Source organism: Triticum dicoccoides, chromosome 3B (assembly GCF_002162155.2).
Source record: "Triticum dicoccoides isolate Atlit2015 ecotype Zavitan chromosome 3B, WEW_v2.0, whole genome shotgun sequence".
Lineage (NCBI taxonomy): Eukaryota > Viridiplantae > Streptophyta > Magnoliopsida > Poales > Poaceae > Triticum > Triticum dicoccoides.
The window spans coordinates 631,299,005-631,304,761 of NC_041385.1; positions in this window are offsets into that span (position 1 = coordinate 631,299,005).

Here is a 5,757-nt window from a genome sequence, read left to right on the forward strand (position 1 = left end):
AAATTAGAGGTCCTCTATAACTACTCCAAACAGGAAATCGACTACATGTGCCTTGCATATTGGGATTGCATGCAAAAGCTAATACGCCTAACAAAATGGTAAGGAGGGAGTACTATATACAAATTCCTACAAGATTCTAGAACACAAGAGTTTTTTTTTTGCAGTGAATAAAATAAGCAATGGAATTTTGAAGGAACTGGGAAAGAGAGTCGAGAGAGGTAGTGGAAGTAAAGTGCGTCAAGATTTATACTCATGTTAATTCGATTTTCTATTGAATTGGCATCATAGGTGTGATAGAGGCGGGGTGTCCTGATCTTTTGATGAGATGATAACTATCAATTTGGTGAAGATGACTTTGACGATCCGACTACAAACGTGCACGACGTTGCGCCTTAGCAATCGCTAAACCAACTCCGAGAGGTTATTGACCACGCTGGAGCACAATCAACCTGACCACGAAGGTCTATTCCTGCAAGCAATCGAAGAACAAGCAAGAATATGATAAAGCAATCTGAATATTGCGAATATTGGTAAAGTATTGATAATGGTGGGGATCCGAAAGTGGTCTTGGTCTGGTCGTTGGACACAAACAAAGTACACGAAGTAGCGTTGGCTAACTTTTAACTAAACAAATTTCAAGGAAAAAGCTACTAGATGGATCTACTTATATAGGAGGAAGGGGTGGCGGTCAAGGAGGTGGGAGAACGTCCCAAGGCATCCTAAAACCAACCCTAGGTCGTACAAGGCTCATGGGCCCAAGTGGAGGTGATGCAACACCTTTGGACTTGTTGTTTGACTCGGATTCTGCTGCAGCGTCTGATTGTTTCATCGATATCTCAACGCTCAGGACGAATTTGAAGGTGAATCCAATTGGGTTGGAAAGAGCACAAAATCTAGATTCCAACAAAAAAAATCACCCAATTCAGAGTCCGTATGAAAATGTTGTTGGCGTTTTGAGTCAGGTATGTCTGTGCAGTCCAAATCTAAATCCAGAACGTGAGAGACTTGGACTCTATCTTCTCTTGGCCCAAAAGTGACGTGAGAGAACTTTTTGAATAGCAAGTAAACATCTCTTTCTCCCTTATCTTCATATGTGAATTGTACAAATGTCCTATACACCTGCAATTAGACAAAACACAAAAGTGTGTGAAGTATTTTTGTTCTGGATAACATAAATAGATTATTGAATAGTTTGCACTAGAAATCACCTGACAAATATGTATGTATGCAATATTTTTGGTCGTATCCAAGGTAGTCATGTCCTCATCATCCTCCCTTTTTTGAAAACAAAGCCGTCCTCGGTGTTGCTTAATCTGAAATGTGGCTAACAAGAGAGACAAGGTATACATGTTGTATATGTATATGTCATTCATTTTTATTTCCCTTGATTTTTGCACATATGACACATGTATACATGAGTAACTTTCATAGATCATAAAATATAAAGCCAAAATATTATCATAAATAGAAGGCATGAAAATATTGCAACTTAATTTGCACATATAAGTGAAGCTCTTATTCCTATCAAAAGATTGACAATATTCATCATTAAACCATCCCAGCATTGGTGAATAAACCTTACGTGCATCAAATTTACATGCTACAACATGCTTAAATAATAAAATATGCAATAAGTCATTTGACGCAGAATGATCACCAAGATTAGAGGTCATATCAAAAATGATTAAACATTGACACAATTATTTTAAAATGTATTTGATCCAAATCTGATTTATTTTCTGATTCACATGGTTCTTTGACCTCAACAGTTAATTCAATGGGCGCACTCAAAATTGTTGGCATTTCAGTTGTTTGATCACATGATGCATTCATGACAGTAACATGATTCTCTAAAATAGGTGACGTGCTCAAATCAACAGGTAACTCAACACATGATGTATTTAAGTTAATTAGGCATGCATCATTCTCATGTGAAGTTATATCATCAATACCTTTATTGTTACCTTGTCGCAAAGACGTAGCTGATGCAGGTATGGACAATGAAAATGTACCATACACTAGAGATGATGTCGCACTCACAATCTGAGATGTGGCTGCTCTAGTAGGTGCAACGGTGGAGGAATGAACCGATGGTAGTGAGCATGAATTGGAATAGTAGTTGTTGTAGTCATCCAATGCATCCTCCTGTAACTGTCTCTCAAAGGTACAAGCACGAACATACATACCAGTAATGCAACAAGGAATATACTGAAATTTTGCCTGAATATCATGATTCAAACCACCAAAAAATATATTCACTGTATCATCCTCAGATTCTTCTATGTGACAATGATGCATATAAGATTTGAACTCTTGGTAGTAAACATGAACAGTGTTGCTGCCTTGTTTAAATTGTTCAAATTTACGAAGCAATTCACGACGGTAGTAAGGAGGGAAAAATTGTTGTCTCATTACATGTTTTAAATCTTTCCAAGTTGTGGGTTGGTTATCAACGTTTTTCTTACAATGCACACTCCACCAAACAGAAGCAAAACCAGTAAATGCTCTAGTGGCAGCTCGTACTCGCTCAAGTTCAGAAAAGTCATGGTGACTAAAAACTTGTTCTACTTCAAGCTCCCAAGCTAGATAAATAGCAGGATTAAATCTACCCTGAAATGATGGTAAAGAGCTAACCTGGCCATGTGCTTGTGTGTGTTGTCCCAACTCTCGTGATGGTGAAGATGTGTTCGTCGTCTAAAAACTTCTATCTCCGGTACCTGTCATGATTAGTAGAAACAAGAAACAAAATTCGAGAATAATGTTCCTATGAACTACTAGGATGTGGTTGTAAAGTGCTCACAGCAAAGCAAATATCAATATCTTACAAGTTTTTACCATGCGGCAGGTGGTAACAGGCAACCAGCGGTGTCAAATAACTTCGAAGATTGTGTAAAGGGATTGCCAGGGGAACGTACGTATACATGGTGTAGAAATATGTGGAGCTGGGTTGGCTATATATGGTAGCAAAAGATTAGCAATAATCAATTCAAAGATGCAATGTTGAATAAACGCTCAATGACGGTACTGTGCTGGTCCTAGGCTAGACCGACTAGAGACGCGAGCCTAGAACACTAATGAGGTCACGGCATAGCACAACTAGCATCGATGAAGGATAAGTAGCTCTTCATAGCAAGATATAAGTGAAGATCACAACGGCAGTAAAGATAATGATGAATAACAACTGCCAAGCAGGATATATAACAACTCTCTCTCCAACTTTCCTCTTGAAAAGTTTGCTACTAACTCAAGCTTTCCAATGCAAAAAGAATCACTCAATTCCGAATTGATATGAGGAGTCAAAGAATTCTAAAACTGGCCTGAAAAACTGGAACAAACTGTATGCACAAACTTCGAAAGGCAAAAGGACCAATTTAGAAGCTGATTTTGAGACGCCAAATATTGAACAAGCTTTTGCAATTATTCAGATGCGCCTAGTTGCTAGCTTTAATTTGAGTACTTGTGGAGCCAAAACAGAGTTCGTATGAGGAAGTTATGCCTTTTTTACCGAACAATGCACAAAACAGATTCCAGTCCGAATTCAACTACGAGATTGAGTCTAGATAGATCCGAATTTTGTTTTTTTTCTCTTCTCTCCTTTTTTTCTCACACTTTTTTTTCTTTTTCTTTCTCTTTTTTTCTGACTTTTTTTAACTCTTTTTCTCTCTTTTTTCCGTCTTTTTTTGTCTCTCTCTCTTTCCAAAACAAACTAGATAAGATGCAGATTGGATCAAGCAAAGATGTGAACGATCTCAACTATGATTATGACAATGAACGGTGGGTAGCAAATGGTGGAATTTGATGGATTGGTGATGGACAGTGGAAGGGATAACGATGCAGCGGCGGCGTGACTAATGTGAACAGAACTCGAAACTCTAAACGAACTAGACACTAAGACCAGCAACTCGACACAACGATGCAACCGATAATTCAATAATGCAAACAATGAAAAGAAAATTGCATAGGCTCGGACTGGCTTGGACAAAGGATGAATAGATCTAACTTTTTTTGTGGTTTTTTCTTGGACAATAGGTAAGAAAATAAATCTAATCTAGGAAAAACTGGAAATTCTCACCGAGCAACCTGAAAACTGATACCACTTGATAGAGACAGTGTGTCCTGATCTTTTGATGAGATGATAACTATCAATTTGGTGAAGATGACTTTGACGATCCGACTACAAACGTGCACGACGTTGCACCTTAGCAATCGCTAAACCAACTCCGAGAGGTTATTGACCATGCTGGAGCACAATCAACCTGACCACGAAGGTCTATTTCTGCAAGCAATCGAAGAACAAGCAAGAATATGATAAAGCAATCTGAATATTGCGAATATTGATAAAGTATTGATAATGGTGGGGATCCGAAAGTGGTCTTGGTCTGGTCGTTGGACACAAACGAAGTACACGAAGTAGCGTTGGCTAACTTTTAACTAAACAAATCCCAAGGAAAAAGCTACTAGATGGATCTACTTATATAGGAGGAAGGGGTGGCGGCCAAGGAGGTGGGAGAACGTCCCAAGGCATCCTAAAACCAACCCTAGGTCGTACAAGGCTCATGGGCCCAAGTGGAGGTGATGCAACACCTTCGGACTTGTTGTTTGACTCGGATTCTGCTGCAGCGTCCGATTGTTTCATCGATATCTCAACGCTCAGGACGAATTTGAAGGTGAATCTAATTGGGTTGGAAAGAGCACAAAATCTAGATTCCAACAAAAAAAGAATCACCCAATTCAGAGTCCGTATGAAAATGTTGTTGGCGTTTTGAGTCAGGTATGTCTGTGCAGTCCGAATCTGAATCCAGAACGTGAGAGACTTGGACTCTATCTTCTCTTGGCCCAAAAGTGACGTGAGAGAACTTTTTGAATAGCAAGTAAACATCTCTTTCTCCCTTATCTTCATATGTGAATTGTACAAATGTTCCATACACCTGCAATTAGACAAAACACAAAAGTGTGTGAAGTATTTTTGTTCTGGATAACATAAATAGATTATTGAATAGTTTGCACTAGAAATCACCTGACAAATATGCATGTATGCAATATTTTTGGTCGTATCCAAGGTAGTTATGTCCTCATCAAGGTGGAATGCATATTATGTAGGATTTTAATTCCAAATGCTAGGACCTAAGGGGTTCATATTACATGGAAGAAAAGAAATGGTTCCGATATTTCGATGAAACCGCTACGAAAGATAGTATTAAATAATCCTCAAAAATAGTGTTTTTCAAATGACATATACTAGCAGGCAATGGACAAACATTTTAAAAAAGTGCGATGAAAGGGGAAAGTTCCCTCTCTTAACTTCCGTTGTTAGGTAGGTGAATTTTGATGCAATTGTAATCTCTGACCCAATGGCTGAGAACAATAATGCTAGACCTACAAAGAGTTTACTAATGTTTTCTTAAATTTTTAAACTATAATTGGGCCCCTTCATTTCTCTATTTCCAGTCATAATCCTCACACCAATTTGTTTGTGAAAAAGGATAACCTTTTATAAATGTAGCATTACTCGACTAAGAATTGGTGAAAGACGGTAAGACAACGTCGTCCTTTCTTTGCCGTTTATTTCGAAGGAACGCACATCAGACGGTCGCAAAGGTTCGTTCCACGAGGAACGATCGATCCACATCGACCGAACCACACGAGAGCCGGAGAGACAGAAGGGTAACGCGGTGGGCCCCAAAAAATCCCCGCCATCACCTCTGGACGAATGGGGATGCCGCGCCCACGTGACCGCGCAGCCCCCACATGCTGACA